The 22,361-nt window shown below is 40.6% G+C and overlaps 2 protein-coding genes across 3 annotated transcripts in view; both read right to left on the bottom strand.

Annotated features, from left to right (window-relative positions):
• PLEKHB2 (pleckstrin homology domain containing B2) overlaps positions 1-22,361 on the bottom strand; it is a 367,257-nt gene that overhangs the window by 177,908 nt on the left and 166,988 nt on the right. The gene's annotated exons all lie outside the window — the stretch shown is intronic.
• The window catches only part of ARHGEF4 (Rho guanine nucleotide exchange factor 4), a 211,258-nt gene that overhangs the window by 120,266 nt on the left and 68,631 nt on the right, over positions 1-22,361 (bottom strand). The gene's annotated exons all lie outside the window — the stretch shown is intronic.

Genomic DNA, 22,361 nt, shown 5'->3' with positions numbered 1-22,361 from the left:
CGCATCATGGGATAGTGTCAATCTTCGTCTTTAACCATCAGAAAGAAACCCGGATATTTATTTCTCAAATATAATGCAGCAAATGAAATCACAACAAGATTTATTGAAGTAAAAATAGTACTTGCTCTCTGTCAGCTTCAGGTACAGCTATTGTCAGAAGTTCTCCAGATGTATCAAATTTAAAAAAAAAAAAAGTAATGAACAGTGAAAGACTTTTCTAAAAACACACAAATAAGCAGCAGCCACCAAATTAGAACACAAGGTCCCTTGGCCTCAGTCACATGTCACCTTCATCAGGGTGTTTCATCACAGAGGAGACCTCACATTTATGGGAAGTCAAATTCCAAATCACAGCAAAGGGCATGTCACAGAGTTTACGATTATAGAATCCAAAACACTCAGGGTGAATTGGAAAAGGTAAGTCACTAGGAAAATAGGGTTATTTCCAAGTGGGAGTTGTGGTAAGCCAAAGAAACAGGATAGATTTGAAACAGATAAAAAATTGGAGAGAGAAGGGAGATCCGTCAGTTCTGGAAAAAGAAAAAAAAATAAAAAAATATATTTTTTTTCTCCCTCATCCAGTTTTGAACACTCAAGACACCTCTGATAAGCCTCAATGAGAAGACTGGTATTTTCTCTTGACAAAAGAAGGAAAATATTAACTGAATGGAGGAGGGAGGGCAGGATTCAACACTTCCAAGTCCACACAACTAAACCTGACCATATTGCAACATAACTGCAGCATGAGTCACGTAACCAATAGAGCAACTTTATGCAGTCAGTGATACACATAATGGAGGTCCTTGCGTAAAGTCAAGTCCCACTACCACCAGGACAGATATGAGCAGCATTAAGGCAGCACAGACTAGCATTTCACATAATGATTGAGCAGCACGAACCGTGAGCAGTTGGCTCACACAGCAGTGAGTACAGCAGCAGCTGTTCAGCAGTAACAGCACTGCCTCTCCAACAGTGTGCTGAGCACAAATTTACAGATGGCAATAAACTAAGATAAGAACTGTTCAGGCAAGTAGGAACAAAGTAATGAAGATGCCCAACTGTCCCCAAGGATAATTATGAATTACATTAAAAAAAAATAGGGCATAGATCTCTTGCAGTCCAAGTTAAACTGAACCACAGGAGGTTTCGTCATCATATGAAGGAGAACTTCTTTATGGTTCAGGTGACAGAGCACTGGAACAGGCTTCCAACCTCAACCACCCTGTGATTCTGTGTGATTCATAAAGTCACTAAAACAATACATCTCCCTCTTCTGCAAGAGACGTGGGAGCTTGTTATTTCTCCCAAACAATGCACTTTCTTTTTGCTGAAAAAGAAAATCTCAAAGCCAGTATTTGTGAGAACTTCCATTATGCTAACAGCGGCACGAGGAAACAACTTTCAGATGTCCTTTGTGTAAGTGTCCTGCTCTAGTTTTATTTAATGCCTCCACTAGAAAGCCTCCAAAAAGCTAAGCAATTCCAAAATCAGTAGGACTATGCAAGCAATTGCATAAGGCTCTGGCAGCTACCACCGCTCAAGGTGGTAGTGCCAGATGAAGGCAAGAGGGAGATGGGGTTGCAAGCAAAGGCCACAAAATTGTGCAGAACCAGTGGAGTATCAAAATATTTTAACAGCAGTTGGCAAAAACTCAGTACATTTCCCCTCCTGTCAGCTCGAGTGAAGCATTCCACTTCTGTTCAGTGAATGCTTCAACATTACAGCCCAGCAACCTGGCTCCAGAGGTAAATCTGGACCCCCCCAATGATAATTGGTTAGTAGAGGACTACATCAGCAAAAAATGCCACAAGCAGGTGGCCTGCTGCACTCCACACAGCTTCTCTGATTCCTTTCAGCAAGCCAGTTCCAACATGAAAACACTGTTGTAACCCAAAGCCAAAACCATTACCTCCCTGCTTCGACATTAACACTTCTACTACCGCATACTGCTTAGCAGAAATCTTAGCCAAAACGTGTTGGCTGAGGTGTAGTAGTAGTTTCTACAACCGCATCGTCTGGGTGCCATCTAGAGGCTGCAATAAAGAGCCTGGTCAGGCTCAGCTTGCGCAAATACATGCTCCGTTTAATAAATGCAAGCTGCATTCCAGTCTCTTACTGTGCTGCAGGTCAAGCATCTCACCAACAAATCCCTCAGAACTGCTTTAGCTTCAGCCAGAGGTCTGCCCAGCAGATGAAATGATGAGGCAGCAAAGAGGCATAAAGATTTACTGAAGTAAAAGTAGAAGATAATATGCAAGAACTGCCATTTGCGCCAGAAGTACATTTTTATTGATGTAGCAATAACAGACATAACTATTAAGAAAATATTTGTAGATATATTCTCACAGGTACATCCAAAACTGACAGCCTGTTTGCATCAAAAGAAATCCTGTATTTTAGCAAAAGCACTAACTACATAGGTTCACTCTTGAAATGTAAAATAATAAAATATATCAATAATTAATAATGTAACTGTTCTAAAATATATTAAAAATAATTTATTTGTCAATCAAACAATATAATAGGGCAAATAAAATTTGGACATGAACAGCAAAAAATTCAGACTCAAAAGCAGCTTCCCTGCACTTTGAAGCTATCTACTTTCATGGCGTTGCAATACTCCCTCTGCTGGCTAATGTGAAAGCGAAAACTGCTTCATTGCAAGTCTGCCTTCAACACATGAAAGGCCTACATTGCTGGACTTGATTATCTTTCCATGAAATTAGTATTTTTTGCTTGTCTTACAACACCAAGTAAATATTCTACCACCCTCCCTCCATTTCTTTAAATAGAAAAGAGCTCGGGACTGTCTCAGAAGAAAACAAAACAAAAACAAAACAAACAAACAACAACAACAAACAGAAGTTGCTATGTTCACATCTACATCTACGTGCTTCTGTCTAAATTTTACCATTAACCTTTCTCTAAGGATAGATGCTCTTGCATGAGGTTTAAGCTCTTTGGTAGAAACAACACTTAGCTCTGTGCAGACCAAAAATCCTGCCCAAAATTCATGTGAATCCTTCTCCAAAGATAGAGTTCATGCTGAACTCTTGAGCTGTGTGGCTAGACAGCTTTCAAGTACTAACACCCTTCTACTAAAAGAAACCTTTATACTCTTAAAAAGGGGATCCTGGCCTCCTGTTCCCTGTTAAATGAACACAGCACAGTTATTTTTACTTCAGAGCATTTAAGAACATTCTTGAACAGTTTGCTGAGTAGGAACTTTAGGATTCTTGGTGAAACAAATGGAGACTTCTGGTCTAGCAGAAGATCACTTTTTTTTTTGGGGGGGGGGGGGTGTACATTTAAACATATTTACTTTTTTTTTTTTTTTGAAGCCTTTCTGTTTTCTTGAGTGCCACTGAGAAATTATACAACAGATGCTGAATTTAAGGAGTAGAAAGACAACAAATATTTTAAAGACAGGGCAATCTCCTCTGAAGAAGAAAGCTACTGAAAAAGGACTCCATTAAATACAAGGTGTGGTCCAAAAAATCCTAAGTGTATGTGTGCAAATGTAGCCACAAGATATCAGATAATGTTTTCTCAATGACCAGCAATTCAGTGCCCAAGCAATGAAGTTGGAGGTCAAGTGCAAAGTGATGAGATACATGGCTTGTTTATCTTACAAATTAATCTAATCACTCACCCCACTTTCAGAAACTTAGGTTTTCTTTGTTTAATCAAGAAAATCAGTCTACAGACAATTATAAATCAGACTGTTAATTAAAAGAGCACTTTGATGGAAAGAGCCTTTGTGAAACCTGAGATACACAAGGCAACGATTGATACAAAGTCCTGCATTTCTTGATCTCCTCGTCTGTCTTGACCTCCTCATGATGGAAACACCACCAGAGATTTCCCTTTTCACTCAGCCACCGCATTTCCCTCTTGATTACATTGTTTTGCTTTTGAACTACTATTTCTGTTGTCATGCTACTCCTTTTGATCAGGCCTGTTGCAATATTATCACACCAAACCCCCTTCTTCTGACATGTTTTGCCTCTGGGTTGCTGGGTGCTACAAAGCCCATGACCTAACTGAGTTAAGTGCTTGATAAACATGCTGAGAGTCTATGGCTCAGTGTTTATAACTAAAATAAAGGGAGGGAAATAGGGGCAGGGATGAAGCACTGTCTTCATTTTATAGATTCAGAGTAAATTACTCTCTCAGGACATACTAGGGCATCTGCTCCAGAGCCAGGAATTCAACCATCTTAGCTCATTATTTTTAACTTTTCATTTCTCAGTTGAGTCTAATGCCACTCTGAGGCTTGAGGCCTTCTCACACAGACTACTACATAAACAGAGAAGAAAATTTCAAGGGCAACAAGGAAAGAAACATGAGTAAAACGTGTGTGTATATATCAGCCATGTACTCACAGGGCTGACAGAACTAAAATGTGCCTAGCACACTTCACTGGAGGCAATGAAACCACATCTGCTCTAAGCCTGATCTGCAGCTGAAATGTGTGATCAGAGGGCACTGCTCCTCCTCAAACTCAAACCTTTTCTACATCCACATAGCACAGTGAGAGGAGCAAAGCAAACCTTTGCTGTTGAGTGTTTGCCATGGTTTCAGATGGACTGAAGCTGAGGTGTACTGCATGCTACAGCACGTGGGCACATGCATTTCAGCTCCTGGGATTCAGGAAATGACTCAAGTGCCTTTTTTTGGTTTAGCTGCTCAGTACCCAGCATAATGCCTTACTTCTCCTTTGACCTTGGGTATCTGATTTCACCTCTGTAAAACAATGGTAACACCTCCCTACCTCAGAACTGTATTTGTAAATACAGGCTTAAGTGACTATACACAGGAGAATGAAATCTCCTGATTCATGAGATGAATTGAGGTCACATAAGCCCTGCCTTATTTTTCAAGATCCACAAGAGTTGTATGATTCTGTATGACCAAAATGCCCCTTTCTCTTGACATCCTGTGAGATCCTGCCCATTCTCAGAAACCTTTTATCACAGTGATGACTTAATTTGATGTCATTTGATTTGACTTTGATAATTTATATTATCTCATTACATGGGTGAATTAGTATAACTATCAACTGAACTTTTGCCACAAGACTCCTGTCTCATTCATGTCAATGGCTTCGAGGGATTTTCTGACATTCCCAACATTACACATGGCTTAAACAATAGAAACAGTAATTACAGTGGCATGGGAAACTTCCGCTTGACAAGGGAGAGGCCTCAGTTGTAGCCCTTCAAAAAAGGCTCGATGTGTATCCTACATCAGCATACGCAGAACAACTGGCAGTAGTCAAAAGAACAAGAATGATCTAAGCTGAATAAGCTATTGGCAAAGATTGAAAGAACAGTGGTAATCTAGACAGATAATACAATGTGAAAACTGTCTTTAACTGCTGCTACAAAGTAGTAATCTCTCCAAATGTATAAAACAAGATGGATAAAACATGACCTAAGGGACTTGAAGCAGAGTAGCTTTAAGTTAGATAAAAGTTTAAAAAAAAAAACAAACAAACAAACAACAACAACAACAAAAAAGACCCCCCACCAAAAAAAAAAAAAAACAAAAAAAAAAAAACAAAAAACAAAAAAAAAAACAGAAAAAGTACAGATAATGAAAAAACAGTGGTGGATTGTCTGGGGGCAGCATGGAGTAGCCAACACTTTCTGCCTGTAAGTACAGATCAGATAAACATCTGAGAGAAATGACACTGGTAGAGCTGATCTCCAGTGGAAGGACAGATGAGAAGACCTATTTTGGCTCCTCATAGCCCTCTAATTCAGTAATTACTAATTTGAGGATGATCGTTCTGTTATTCTGTTATTTTACTGCAATACACAGGCCCAGGGGAATACACCATTGTAACACTGAAGTGACACAGAAGAGCAGTCATATGCAAAGACTCCTCTAGCAATTCAGACCTACAGTAACCGGGGCTGCCCTGCAACTGTAGGCAACCACGTATTAGTTGCAGAGCTCAGGAATGGCCCAAGAATGTCCACTGAAGAGAGGAGAGGTCTAGAAAGCATGATTTGCAAGAAAAGACTGTAAGAACCAGCCCCACTGCTTAGCCTATAAAAGATCTCACACTGCAAAATGGCGTGTACCACCCAACCCTTACAACTTTGTTTTTTCAATCATGCCTCAAAACTGCAATATGGCAAAGACAGAAGAAGGAATAGAAATTGTCATCAGTATCTTAGGTCCTTTAGCACAGCAGAACTCTGTTTTGGCACATCTGCCCTACAATCTGAGTTTTGCCTTTATCTCCTGGGAGAATGGCTACTATGGTGGCCCTCTTCCACCAGCAGAGAGAATTATATATCCCTGACTAAGATAACAAATTGTATGTCTGGGTTTTCAGGATGACGAACGGCTCCTTGGTCCATCATACCTATTTATTACTATGAGAGATTCTAGGATCGCAGCTAAATTGTTTATTTTGGCTTCCTTAAACTTTAGGTACTTTTAGACGCTGTGGTGTTTTTTTGTTTGTTTGTTTGTTTTATTTTGTTTTTGTTTTTAATGGAAAGAGTAGAAACTGAATAGAAATGGTGCCCCAGAAAAGTGTTATCTTCGTGTGCATGTTACTCATTAGCTCAGTGAAAAGGAATTGTTTTTCAGCATTGTAAGGTTAGAGATAGGACTCAAGGAGGTGAGGCAAACCACGCTAATTCATCACACCCAATTTCTCAAACCGGGCAATGTGCAGAAAAGAAAAAGGTCTTGCAGAAGAGAATCCAGGGCAGCAGAACTGTGAGCCGAAGGCAGGGCTGGGTGTGGTTCTATCAAGCCTTTCCTTCCTCAGCTGTTCCCAGGCTCCCCCGCCGCCCTGTATTCCAAGCTGCATGTTGGCAAAAAGCCACTCCATGTGGCAGGGAATACACAGCCACAGGTGACCAAGATCCAATCACTCAATCCATACCGCAATCCCTCACCTATCCAGCACTAACTTTAACACATAGAAAGATTTGGAAGCTTAGCCATTCAATCACAGAGGTGTTCTGCTTAAGCCAAAATCCAGCTTTCAGCCCTGAAGAATCCAGAATGCAGTAACTATAGCCTCCTCCCTGATGATTCTGCTTGGCACAGCACTGATTCAGAATCATCACCAGGCCAAAAAAAAAGCCTTGTAAAAGTCGTGTCTCATTTGACAACATCTTAAGATCATTTCAAGAAAAATGGCACACAGACCTCATGAACATCCAAAAAGCTGTAAACTTCAGTTAACAAAACAGACCTCAACTTTGCTTTTAACCACAAAGATCAAGTGACATTTAAAAGGAAACAAAAAGATGCAAATCATACATTTTCAAGTCTTTCAAGATCCTGCTGTCATTGTTCCAGGTCAGAATACTTCTCAGTACAGTTCATTTCTCTTTAGTCAGCCTTTTCACTTGTTTCAATGCTGAGCATGCAAAGAGCAGCAGTCATCTTTAGCCTCAATCATTTTTTCATTACCTGTCAGTAATAGTACTAACAACAGGCATTATTACATTATGGTTGTGTTAGAGGTACAATATTCAATTGTTCAGGTCAGCGTAAACATTTAATTACATTATGGTAGCTTATCACAGATAATTGCCTTGGGGAAGACAGGGCAACTGCAAGGGGATGCAGCTTGCCTATTCAGCTCACAGCATGGAATTCAGCAATGACAAAACAAACAGCGCAGTGAGATACTCCTAAAAACCATGCACGAATCCTATTTCCTCTTGGGTTTTTAAAGAGAGACTCCTTCAGCTTGCATCAGTGAAGTGCCAGTTCCACATACACTGTGCCTTGGCTTCTTTTATTTTACCGTCACTTCTGCTAACAGCTGTCCTCTCCTCAGATCTGTCTCCACCAAGTTTTCTATAGAAGCATTATCACTGTTTCCGTTCTTCCCAACCCTGTTATTATATCACATTATACAAATGGCTAGTTCCACGTATCTGCCAGGGAGAGATCAAGCAGAGAGTGGTTGTCAGAATCAAAGACCTTGCTGAAATAATGTTTTTTAATGAAAAAGAAGGAGGGAGAGAGGAAAGGAGGGAGGGAGGGAGGGACAAGCTGATCCTCCTGTCTTCTGACACTACATATAAGAAGCTGAGACTAAAGTAGAGCAGAATACTGTGGATAGATACGTTACAGTGCAACTTAAATGACAACCTTATTTCATAGGTATCTCAGTTGGATATGGACTCCAATCTATGATGCTCATTGGCCTGTCCCCTCCCTATGTGTTATTAATTATGCTCTTTCTTTACAGATAGCTGCATAAATCTGATGCTTCATCACACAAATATTATATTCTAAATCACACTGGCTATGGAATGACGGTTTCCACGAATCTTAGCTCTTACAGAAATTAATTATTTCCCTACAGGTTATGAATAGCTAAGATTTTTTAAGGCAGTAGACAGCCTTGTCTAGTACAAATTCAAAACTCTGTTACTAGCACTATTTGTCTGCCAACTTCTAGTAAAAGCCCCCAGCCAACACAGCAATACACCAGGAACAGTGCAGACACTGCTTTCACAATTGTTAAGACCTCACCAAAAGCCTTTCTGCAGTATTTCAGTCTTGCAAAAGACAAGGTGCCCTTGTTTAGTCTTCTGTCACTCTTCTCCAGCCACTTTAGAACCAACAGCCTACCTTGTAGCTCCTGACACTCCTGTGGTTTGTATTTGAAGTGGAAGGACTCAGTTGCCAGCCCAAGTGCTGCCTCTCCATAACTGCTGCAGATGACATTGGACTGTGATAAGAAAGGATGAATTGATTTTGCTTCTCTTGCTGATATTTTGTTGTGAGATCTGGGAATTTTTTCTGTCCCCAGCAGTACCATAGTTTACAGCAATGATCATTTCTCATTTGCCAGATTTTACTACTGCCACTCCAGTTCTCCCACTCCTTTGTCAGTACAGAAGTAAACACTGGGTGAGTTTTCCGCAACACTCTCTCCATCTGCGATCCCAGCTCCATTGCCTGGACCAGAGTCAAGGTGGGAAGTTACATCAAGAGCTTCTCCCGAATTCACCAGTCCGCTGCTTTGTCGATTAGCTGATACAGGATCAGCTCATCCTGCAAACAGCCAAAAGCACAGGCTGATGCCAATTCTTGCAGTGCCAAATCAAAAGGTCATGAAAGTCTCACCTCACTGTTGTGTCCGCTGTCTGAACTGAAACCTCTGTAATTCCACACTCTGCCTGGATTGTTTCTTTGAAGGAGACAGATGAAATCAGGGTTGTAAAAACCTTCTGATCTTTCACATCCAAAGACTGGAGAATAGTCCTTATGGAGTCTTCAGGTTTCACTCATCAGTTTAATATATCAGCCAAATCTCATGATCAGCCAATGACATCAGGGCCTAAGAGATTTCACAGTTCGCAATTTGTGTGCTATAATCCAGCCACAACATGCAACTGGAGCTCCTCAGTCTTCACTGCCACCACCGTATAGGTCCAAGGTATTCCCACTACCTCTGAACAGGAGCATGGAGGCACATCACAAATGCTTTGACTCATGTCACAAGGAAGATACTCCTTGTCATGTAAAAGACTCCTGCCTTCCAGCACGAGATGTCCAGCTGGGCAGGAAATACAGTGCTCCTCCCATGCAGGCAGAGAGACTTCGGGGAAGAGAGCATGGGTGGAGAAAACTGAATGGACATGGGAAGGAAACAAGAAGATGCAATGGAAAGATTCTCACCTGGTAGGAACTATCCATTTAACTAAAAAAACAAAGCCTGAAGGCAACTGAAGAAGCTCAACTGGAGAACTAACCTGGGTAGGATATGGGTCTAACATACTGGAACATGGGTTTAAATTATCCATCAGTACGCATTAGGCTGGTTTACTTCCTTCATGTCCTTACTTCTACTTCTTAATTAATGGAACTCTAATTAAAAAGTGAATGTTGCCAAAAGCTAGTAAACAAAAAAGACATGAGAGGAGATGGATTGTAGTTTATATTAAAAAAAAACAATGATAGTCATTTCAATTAGTGCACAGATGGGCAAGAAAAGAATAGATGTAGTTGTAGAGCCTTTTGTCTGAATTCCTATGAGGTTAAAACTCTTAGCAGTTCTTTACTGAAGCTCCACAAAACTACCAGTGAAATACACTGATGATATCAGGTAATGTTAATAGACTGTGAAGTTTCAGCAGCATAAGCAGCTTTTAAAGTATTTTCTTAAGTGCAAGTTGCTATTCAAGCACATCTGAGGTATATGAAGAAATATTTCCTTTCCTAAAAGATTAGATGACCCAGAAGAATAACTGTGCTGAAAGGATGCAGAGAACCTCTGAATCCCAACATATCCTCTGAATCCTAACATATCCTTTTCACACCACATTTCATTCCATCCCTAGGTCCATAGTCACATAAAGAAAGGGAGCTCAGCGACGTTACAAGTTTTGCTCTTGACAATAAATGAGTCAAAGCCAGAAGAAGCAGTTAGGGCTTCAGTGTCCCAGTTCACTTTACTCAACTGCTCATTTAACCCTGTATTCCTCCTGCAGCTCTACTTATGGAATCATACTGCAGGTAGTCACGAGATGTCACCATCCCAGCTCTTGTTAACAACCAACCCCATTTAAAGAAAACCCTATTTGAAAAGGGTTATCTGCCTGAGGACCCTGAGCTACAAGCTTGTGGCAGCTGACAGCACGCTCTGTAGAAGCCTCACAATATGCTTGGTGTATTTTTATCCTACTGATCTACTGATCGCTGATTGACACAGGATGTTGGGCTAAATGGAGCAGACTACAGACCCATCTGGCCACTGTGGCCATTTTTATTGCTTCATTTCACAGAAAAGGAAACAAATTCAAATAGAATGATGTAAAAAAAAGTTACCTCCTTCATGAGATTTCAAGACGGATTTTTAAACAGAGACCTTATTCTTGATGTCTTCTTTAGAAAAGCTGCCTTAAAAAATCACTATTCAAAGACTTTTGTTGTGTAGTAGGGAAAGTCAAAGTAATCAGGTTGGGTTAAGTGTAAATACACTGCAGAGTGGCTTTGTGTATTTCAATTGAAATTGTAACGTCTTTTCAAATCAAGAGGTCTTGATCTCTACAAGGGAGTGGGTCTAATACAAGCCTAATACATCTGACCTTGCTCTAATACGACTACAAATAATTGGACTTACTGGAGATGTCCAGAAAGCCTATCTTGCACCCACAGAGCATATAGGGCTTCTTAACCATGTCTGAGTGACCCTCCAAGAGATCACTGCTATCCATGAATGAGACAGTTGACAACATCTTTTGTGAAAACTTTTCTGAAAGTAGTTTGCTCCTTGCCATCCCCTTTCCCAGGAGCCACCAGGTGAAACCCACCAACTGACTGAGGAGGAACAGAAAACCTGCTTGGGAACAGAATGGTGACAGCAGTTGGACAACTGGGTCCCAGGTGAATTGAGACAGCAGGTCCGATACACACTCTGTATTCAGACACACCCAGTGCTTTTTTGTTGTTTCTGTTTCTTTGCTTTAATTATGAACCATTCCCAAATGAAAGCATTTATGCAGATTAACTATAAAGTATACCTATTTTCTCATGAAGACACCCAAAATGCCTAGTAGAGCATTTTGTTACCACTAAGCTGTTAGGAAGTTTGCTCCTTTTCGAGGTTGTAATTATCCTCCTCTGAGTTCTGCATTCAAAGTCTGCGGGAATGCCAGGGTAATTGCTGAGGAAAAGCAGAGTGCCCCACCTGCTATCTAACTTAGGAGAAAACAGACAAGCATGTGTGACTGCTTCTTGTTTAGACAAAAGTTCAGTGAAAAGAAAGAGGTGACCAAATAGGGGAAGAAGACTTTTCCATGAGCCCCAAAAGAGTGGCTGCCCTGGAGATTTACTGGCGAGAAGGAGAAGATGTATTCATCCAAATTACAGAGATCTCCTTCAGAAAACCCTCCTTACAAGTGTTCTGCCTATAAGGCAGGCAAGGTATGTCAGTAAGGCACAGTCACTGCTGTGCACGTTCTGCTCCATGTCATAGAGGAAGTGATTGGCAGCAGAAAGGAGAGCTCTGTGTTCAGTGCTCAGTGTTCACCTGTGTGGGCAGGATGCCACTGAAAGAGGAAATCATTAATCCTATTGATACAAGTGGTAACACTCCCCAGATTCACACAGACATCACTGCCAACAACTCTCAGCGACAGGAGCAGTGCTGTCTAGACAAATGGCATTAGCGTTCAGGACACTTACCTAGGCTCTCCTCATTAGCAGTGCAACCCTGACAAACTAGAAAAAGCTGGCTGCACCCTAAGCTTCCATTTACTCTGGCATCACTGTTAAGACATGATTAAGCCCTATTATGATAAGAACACCAGTGGGACAGAAATATGCAAATAAACTGTGGATCATATTTAAAATGATGCATAAATATCATTCTGAAGCATCACCTAAAACTTCTTGCCTACAAACACATACCACAAGACAAAACAGAGCAGGCAGATCAGATATTTCTGCTCTCCATCATACTTGAAATTCTGCTGACTTGGGAGTATAAACAACCCTATCACATTGCAAAGAAAAATAGCAGCTTCAATGGAAAATATGATGTTTTCATCAAGCCCTTCTGTTTTGTAACTAGTACTTTTCTCCACGTTAGTGTGACTGAACATAAGTTTTCAGCACTGATTACAGCTGCCTTGCAGAAGAGGCATTCTCTCTCTCAATGCCCACTCACTTCTGTGTTGCTGCTCAGAGGAGGGACTGCACACTGCTCACGTACCAAGAGGTATCCCGCTGGAACTAGGAATACCAGGAACACGGAATACTGCATTGCTTGTAATACTTGCTGCCACTGGTTAAAATCAAAAGCACTGATGTTTATTTGCACTCCCTGTAAATACAGTGCTCTGATTTTATAAGGTTATCATGGAAAATTGAGGAACAAAACCTTTTCTTTAACAGAAATATTAAATTGTGTGCTGCCTGGTTATAGAAAATAAGGCCCACGAGTGCAATATGAACAGGAGAGAGCAAGATATCCAGATTGTCTCTGTGAGGCCTATTGGCTGAAAACCATATATTAGCTTATGTGTCTACATGGCTTTGTGGGCATAGAAATACTCAAAATATGTTTATAATTGCATGTTTCACTAATGAATCTGCACTTTTAAAAATTGGTGTCATCTCTCCTCATTCACCACCTCTTCATTTTCGCTGCCTTTTCCATTTCAGTAAATTCATTTTAGGAGCTGTATTTAAATGCCATAGGGAGTTTGTCACAGATTTATCCTTATTCCCTGTAGTTGTAAACTGCACGTTTCCATAGGCTGGCTCTAATGTGAGCAGCATTTCTCCAGTTCTACCCCAGTACTCCCAGGACTGTGGAACTCTGTCCTTCAGGCAGGTTTGCTGTGAAGTACACTCTTCACCTTGAGAGCTAATGAAAGTCATTTGGATCTCAATGGCTTAGAAATACACCACTGAAATAATCCTGACCACATCTCCTGGCCTTTTGTCTTCTGCAGGACAGCATCAAGACATCAAAGTTTCTGAGACATTGCCCATCTCAGCATTAAATACTCAATAATTAAAGATGGGAGTACAGGGTTTTCACAATGGCTAAGCCTGTTTTAAAAGAATTGTCTCTGCTCCTCTGAACTGAGGCAGGTAGCCTCAGGGATAACTGATGATAAAAAAATGTAGAACTCCTCCCTTGGTGCTCAGCCACAGCCTTTTAGTGAAAGGGATGCAGACATACAACATGCCACACCTATTTCAGTAAATGAAACAGAAGGTTGTTGCAACCACGAGTTCACATACTGACACCACCTTGGTTGAATCTAGCTGGACATGGACCTTGAAAAATGTGAAGTGAGCATCTCATAGCACAGAACAATGGCATCCGACTTTCCTATCACATGCAAGAAAGGAGGCAGCGCAGATAGAATTCAGAATTTGAGATAAGAATGTGACTGCCATATGGCCTGCTGCAATCAGCGATCCACTTCTTAATCCAGAACTGAATTTAAAGACTTTAGGAAACAAAACAACCACAACAAAAACACTGCTATCTTTTTCCATATATGTCTTTTAGCATGAAAATATCTGTACTTTTAGGAGGAATACTAACATGAAAGGTGCTCATAACAGGACCCTCTGTTTAACCTGGCAAAAACGTGTCCAGGCACAGAAAGATCACCTTAGAGCAGGGAGGCTGCCTCTGCCACAGCACTCTCTACTGCAGCTGATGCACAGACCTACCTGGGACCAAATGAAAAGGGAGGGGGAGAGACCACAGTAGCAGGGGGATGAGTTCTGCACTACCTTCTGTCCTTTGATGCCTGTCTCCTTGAAGAAAAAAAATCAGATTTTGGAAGAAAGGAAGGAATACCTGATGAAACAGAGAAGGGCCATCTAGGGCCCCATGGAGAAGGAAATAAATATCTCAAAGTATCCAGTAAATAAAAAGAACCAGATGCTGCATGGATTTCTTTACAGGTTTCCTCCAGTGACAACTGTCTAGCTTGCCCAGAAAGCCTAAATTTTTCATTGCAGAGTGGTGTGTGGAAAGAGAGATACTGCAATAATGTCTTTCAGTTCATTTAAGTAAACATAACAAATATTGCAAAGCATCTCATTTGTCCTCTCAGCAGCTTGATCTGCCCTTTCTGCACACATGTATGCAGGAAGATGATACAATAAACACCCTATAGTACTGAGACAGGTCCCATAGGATCAGCTGAAAGGACTTTTTCCAATCACAAACCTCACTGAGCATCAACGTCAGGAAAGGCAAAAAAATTTCAAGTGGCACTTTCCCCAGCATAGGCAAACATACTATTAAAATTTTCACTGCAGAATCACATCAACATTGGGGTGTAAAATTAGGATAATGAGTTTAAAAATAAGTTTTGGTTTGTATAAAATTAACAAGATCAGATTTGTAGAAGGCTGGCATTACATTTGGATCCCAGTTAACATTGGGAGCTGCAACAGCACCTTGCAAGCTCATGAAGTCTGGCTTTCCAGCTGGCATTTCACAAATTCCTTGCACTGGTGACAACAGCTCACTAGGGGCAAAACAATAAGCTCCTGTGGCAAGCAATGCTATTTAAAGAAGGAGGCACTGGCAGGACTGACAGTAATTATACAGAGAGATTAACATACATAGCAATGTATACATCTATATTTCCCATTTAGAACATAAATAGTACATCTAAGGAGAGCTGTTAACCCTAGGGTTACATGACAGACAGGATGATTGTTATATTCACTAGAGAATTAATACCACTAAGAAAAACACAGAAGTCGCAGTATGATGCATTTCTTCAGACCCACATAACTTCTCATACCAGATGTCAAAGCATTTAATATTAATGACCTGAACCTCCTGGGAACAGCACCACTTCCCATATTGACAGCATGAAAGGAGGCAGTTCAGTTGGTTACAGTCCAAAAACTCCTGGATTACTCTAAGTCCCGGAGGCCCTACATTACCACATCAGTTCAGTAGTCTGAACTCAAAACCTGTATCAACAATTTTACAATTACACAGATTCCAGCAGTTTCAAGACTGTAAATATGTGGGGCTATATCCCCAGGAGTGTTACATTGCCACAAAGACCTGAATCTGTAAAGGGGTTCAGCTACTTCATGGAGTTTTTCAGTATGATATCACTGCATCGAACAAAGGTGGCAGCAACAAGCCTTCACAAGGCTTTCTCTTGCCCCTTAGTAAGAGTAAGAAACTAATGGATTGGGCCAGAGAATATAAGAACTCATGCCAGTAACAGCTGCTCAGGTAGAGTTGTATTAGTCCAATTCCTACCTACCTCTGTAGATAAAGAAGATTACTGATCGAGTTCTTCAGTGGCTGCTGGACCCAGAGTGCCAACTGATCATTAAACACGTCAGAGAGACAGACACAGTATGGCGAGCTTGATGCAAATGACTGCCCTAGTGAATCACTACTCTTTTCACCGGCTGTGTTTCCCTGAGCTATCACAATAAACATGCTGCTCACTAGAAAGGCTCTCTGATGAGGCAGACAGATTGTGGTTCCAATAGTCCTACCTAGAAGCTTTTAGAAAATCCTGTGCATTACTCATCATGCACTTCAGTTTCTGAAATAACTACTTCTTACAAAAAGTGTGATTCAGCAGAACCAGGAATAGTTGAAAGACCTGCTGGGTTGCAACAGAAGCCCTTTCTGTTACTTCTTTAAAAAGAAAAAAGAGCAAAATCGTAAGGTAATTGTTAGGGGTCTCTTTTTATTAGTGAGCCTTGTACAATTTTAAGAAGATGTCGAATTAAAATTTTTATGGTGTTAGGAATAGGATCACTTTTCAGGTGAGGCAAACATTCAGAACTGTTACTGTACAGTGCAATTCACACAACGTGTGCAACACTGAACTTGGTACAAGTGACGACTTGCACTCTAAAATAAGATGCGCATTTTCCCATGTCCTAACTGCCATTTTCACCCCTGCCCTCTTTTGTTTTCATTACTCACTGGAATAGATGGCTTCTTTCCAAGGCAGAATGCACTGGCTGCTTCACTGCTCAACAGTATGCACCAAGCTGAGATAAACAATGTTCTGATTTAACCTCCCCTCTGGGACACCAGACAATTTACCATACTTGAATTCAGTTGGACTTTGCCAGACATCCAGCATTACCTTGGCTTGCTTCATGTTATTCCATAATGCTTCTCTCTGTAACATGAACACAAAGTGAATCTGAACCCACTGGTATTCACTGTCATTTGACATAACAGGATAAAAGAGAGAACAGGTTTGTTTGTTTGTTTCTGTTTTTGGTGGTGGTGGATTTTTATTCGTCTATTTGTTTTAAAGATCTACCTATTGCTACATGTATTTCCAGGGTTTCCTGGGGTATTAGTAAGCACCTCTCTGCCTCTTTTTTTCATTGTACCTATGTACTTACACATGTACTTTCTTCTCCCACACCACTTTCAGTGTTCGAAAACTGAGAAAAAAATCTGACTGTGAAGCCTTGGTAGTGCCAGCCTCATAGCAGCTGGAATTATGAGACTGTAACACTGAAATACTAAGGGATAAAGCTATAACATTCCAATGTCAAAAGCTGCACAGAGATGGAAAAATCTAAGGGGTGCTTTTGCTGATATTTTGATGAATGTCAAATGTTTGGGGAGAAACCCGAAGGTCTTCCTCTGTGTTTTATTTATTTATTTATTTATCTTCCATGAGGTGAAGTAAAGAGAGAAGAGCTTCCTTTTTTAGCCTTAATGAGTAGCCCATTATAGAAAAGCAGACATAGAGGAATCATTCTCGGTTTCACACCCTACAGTCCAACATTTTATTTTATTTATTTCCAGGGAGAAAAAGCTGCAGCGTCAAAAAAAAAAAAAGGAATGAAAGAAAATGTGAAAGAGAAGAGGGGAGATGAGAGACAGGAAAAAGGAAGGGAAAGGAAGATAGCCATGTAATATTCTCAAGGTTATAGTGCGAGAAACAGCACTTAACTGACAAAAGATGGTAAGATACATATTAAGATTGTCAAGTTCAATGCCAAAACCAAAGCACCTGACCACAGTAGGACCAGTTCTGATATCTGTCTGATCAAGTATACATTTAGCTCTCACTTCCAGCCTTACAATGCGAGTGCAGGATTTGTGCTGTTAACTTACCTGCTGTGATGTAAAACAAGCACGGGGAATTAAGATAAAACTGAAAGCATTACGTTTCCACAGATGCTGGTTTTCTGAATGAGGCCTTTTGTCTAGCTTTCTTGTTAGAGTTCTCAGAAGATGATGGGATGTATCCTGCGACATTTCTTTCTAAAGCTCAGGTCTCTGATGTTTCACATACTGAAATGTACAGTGCTTTGGGATTTCTTTTTCATTTGAGAAAAAAATCCTAACTGTGCACCAAGCCAACTGTTGGAGACAGAAAACATATTTCATGTGCTGCAACAACTCTGAGTACGTTGCTTTTATTCCCAGTACAGCAGACATCAGAGACCAAAGGCAATTTTAGGCTTGGAGAAGGCTGATGATGAATGTGTCCATGGGGATCTGTGTCTGCACAGTGATCATAGACCAATACCTTTACTTTCTATCTTCATGATGAACAATCGCTATTTCTGGAGCATTGAGAAGACTAAAGACTGTGTCTTACAGAAAAGCTCAGTGGGTATCCTGGTAACCACTGAACTGCTTGCTGGGGAGGGCAAGCTCCTGGAAGAGGAGACAAATGGACCCTCATGCGGTGGGTGCAGAAGGAAGTTACCTTCCTCAGGCAGTCTTGAAAACTCCACCAAATTCAGTACTGGGAGATAGTGCTGAGCTTTAAGCTGTGCGTGCCCTTGAGAATCACCCGTGTGAAAGCCTTCCGGTCTCTATGAGGTAACTGTGTAACTATTATCTTTTTTCTCTTAGAGGAAAAAAAGCCTGGCACCACATTATTTAGACAGAATAAAAATGTGCTGACTTGGCATTTAATTATGTCATACACATTATAAGCCACAATAATGAAAACATAGGAAAAATTTGGATAGCACTCAGCAATAGCAGGGAATATTGCCAAATCAATTAGTGCTCTCATAATAATTAATCAGGATGGCTCACTGAGGGAAGTATGTCTTATTTATGGAACAGTTGGATAATAATCCAACTAGAGTTACCATACTGAATCTAGTACTAACCAAATATAACAAATTTTATAAATCATAGCATACTATATGGTTAGACATATAAATTTGTATAAATTTACTTAAAACAACATACATATTTACTTAAGAATGGGTTCACAGGCATATTATTTTTGGCATTGCACAGTTAATCCTCAATCTTTCTCAAAAGTAATGCATACCAAGCTGTATGTTAACATTAAACCCCTGTCAAAAAAAAAAAAAAAAAAAAGGAATTACTTTTTTCTTTTCCAAAAGACACTCAGTAAGACCCTGCTATAGCTCTCCCTGGATTTTTTTGTATTAAGTCCTTATACATCAGACTTTCCAGGATGGATTCTGTGATGTAGACCATACTTTCCTATTTTGATAGCATCACCACACAATGAATACTGCATACATTTATTATATCTTCATTTGTTTTTTCCTAGAATAGTGACTTACCCTTACTTCATAAAGTAGAGAACACCAGCTTTTTAACTGTCTTCAGACACAATACCAAGTTGTCATAGACATATGTTTCAAGGAATGTCAGCCACAAAGTCTGATTCTTAACACAAACAGGGAAGGCACACACTGCATCACTCTGGGAAACACTACTACCCTTAAGATAGCTCCTATACTCTTGATGCCACCACTTCAAATAAAGCACATTAGGCCATATTTTTTTGCTGCTTCAAATTAGCACAGATTCTCTAAAACTCTAAAGATCCAAAGGTAGAGTGCAGCCTATCACTTCTAAGCAGTTTTATTCACACTGTAAATGCAAGCCCAGCCGTTCCTTACAAACAATACACAACTGCATGGTTTCCACAAACTCTTTTCCCCCAGATCTCTGCCTCTGAGTTACTTACACAAGTAGCCCTGAAGCACAGGAAGTTTCAGCAAGTGATTCAGGAGTTTCAGCATGCAATTTTCAGTCAAAAACTACAGAGTCCTTGCATCAGGGATTCATCACAGGAGGACTTGTGATTAATGGCAGATTTGATGTTAAAAGAATTCTACAAATGTACACTTCACGTTTACAGGCAGGGGGTTGCCCCACAGGAATCTTAAATTACATACAAGATTTATGGGGTGAGGTTTTTCAGTGACAGAACCATGTAATCTGCACTAGGACATTAAGGGAATCTCTCACAAAGGAACCTTTCAGAGAAGGCAAGGAGGAAAGTGATATGGCTGGGTAAAGGAGAGGAAGTCAGCAGCTAGTGAAGATTGCTAGATAGCAGCAGCTCAACAGCAATCAGAGAGAAAAGAAAACAACTTTTTACTCTCCAAATTGAGACTTTGATATGAAGGACTATCTTTAGCCTATACCAAAAAAGCAGTGATGAAACAGAGGAAACTGCCCAGACACAGACTCATCGCTTGGCACCAGAGAGGAGGTGACATGCTCTGAACTCACGCCTAATTTACACCGCAGGGCCTGTCAGAGTGCACACCCGTAGTGACTGCACATGGGATCTCCCCATCCCTGAGAAACACAGCCTGTCAGCAACTATTCGCTGCCCTTGGAGAACCTTGCCCACAGACCAGATCCACGCCAACCAACTCAACAAGTAAGGCTAATATTGATGCACAGCTTGGCTTACTCATGCTTAATATGCATATAAGAAATACAAGAGTAAGCTGCTGTATTTAAAACAGTCTCCAAATGGGGCTTTTTCAAGTTGTCAATGTGAGTGTGAAGAAGGGCACTGTCCTCTCCACGTTTAAGAGGACTACTCCATTTGCTATTGCTTTCTCTTGGACACATTTATGTGCACAAGTGGAAACCAAACAAAAGCAAAGCTCAGCCAGCTGGTGTCTGGGAGCCATCCTTCAGTGCTTATCCTCCAGCCCGAGAGATATTCATCTCTCTCTGAGCCAGCACAGATGTGGTTTTACTCTGGGGCTGCGGTGGAGTCCCATCTTGTGCTTGCAGCCTGTGCATCTCCCCTATTGTTTGCGCTAAGAAGCTCTAAGGAGTAAAGCTCTTCAATCCTTTCCTCTGAAGCCTTTTTTAGTCCTAATAATCTAGATGACAATTTTGCTCTGAATGCAGCTAATCACAGGACCTACTTTTCAACCAGAATAAGTTTCCTCTAACCAAGCAATGACATAATTTAAAGGTCATGAACTACAAGAAGCTCTGCCTGTTAAATGACCATATGCTACCTGCTTTTGCTTCATATTTTCAAGATTTTGCATGGACCGCAATGAAATGAGTTTCAGTCTATCATATTTCCTTTCCCCCACGTCTAAGATAAAAAGAACCCACCTGATCAGACTACCGGTCCTTCTAGCCCAGCATCTTAGCTCCGACAGTCAATAGGAGATTCATAAGGAGGAGAAAATGAACAGGACAGGCAGATCTATCCTTAAATACTGTGGTCAGCATCACACCACCAGTAAAGGTATCTCCTGTTTGGGTTTCTGCTTTAAGAAGGATCATCTCCTGCCCTTGACAACACACTAAAACAGTGAGGGAAGAATTAAATAATCTCACTTCTTCAAGCTAGAAAAGAAGGGAGACTTTTTTGTCCTTTTCCCCCCAAGTATATATTTTGACCCAACAAAAAATAATCTTTTTCCTTACAAGTTCTTCATCCCATATCCCTATAACCTCAGAAATGCTCTGGTCTATAAGAGTTTTATGGTGATAATGTTATGATGTATGTGATGCCAACACAGGATAAAATGCAGAGCTTCCCACAACCCTAAACAAATGACAAATTCTCTGTGACTTTTAACACAAACCATCCACACATTTATAATTCTGCCTGTGGGGTCCATTCTAGGTACAGGCAGAGGCAGATATCCCATGGAGAAGGTAACACTTAATTGCATGATCATTGAGGATCACAACATGTTTGCACAATGGAGCCAAAACCAGGTTGAATCAGAAATATCAGCTTATGGTTGCCATATTTTACTGCATGATTCTGCAGCTTAAGCAATAAAACAAATGGAAACTTACTAAGCAGTACCCAGAGGCTCAGTCACTACCAAACCCTACTGTCCTGCTCCAAAAAATCTTTTCTGCCTACGTCAGTCACTAGATAGCAGGTATGCATCCACAGATGTTTGACTAGAGCTTTGGAAACATCAAAAAATCGAGATTATATGCCAATACAGCAACAGCTTGTCACTTCCATATTTAATAAACTCCCACCGTGTTTATTGCAAAGCTGTTTACAAAACTTCTTTATGCCAGGGTAGACTTCTAAAAGTTAGGCTTCCTTAGGTAAAAAAATTACATTGGCATGCTCTCAAAACGTATAGACATAGAGCTTTGCTGGTCAAAAGGACAAGAAGCAATGCCAGTGTCAACTACGATTTGTTAAAAATAATAATAATGAATTGCCCATAGTTATCTACCCAGGCAACAAAAACAACCTTATTAAGCCACTTGAATTTGGAATATTTGATCAGTTTGGGAAGTATAAAATAAATGGTATTGGTCAAAAGTTAGATATTGAAATTAAAGATTCATACAGCAGGAAAGAAAACTGAATTCCTTTTGCTGTGCAGTTGTTTGGTCAGCTGCACCACCATTGCCAGCAGGGTACTGTGGTGTTCAGGCTGGAACAGAGTCTCTATTTCACTTGGGAAGGTGGATCAGTAAGATTACCTGTCTCAATGCAGAAAGGCTTAACAAGATAATGAGAAGGTCTAAAGAGGATATGCTGAAACATCAAAAGAGAAAAGAAAGAAAAGAAGATTCTCAGCACAAAATAATGTGTAAAGCTTAGGGCTGGGAGGCATCAGCTTCACGC

This window comes from Anas acuta, chromosome 9 (assembly GCF_963932015.1).
Source record: "Anas acuta chromosome 9, bAnaAcu1.1, whole genome shotgun sequence".
NCBI lineage: Eukaryota > Metazoa > Chordata > Aves > Anseriformes > Anatidae > Anas > Anas acuta.
The sequence above is the reverse complement of the archived record's forward strand: the minus strand, read 5'-3'. Positions and strand labels throughout refer to the sequence as shown.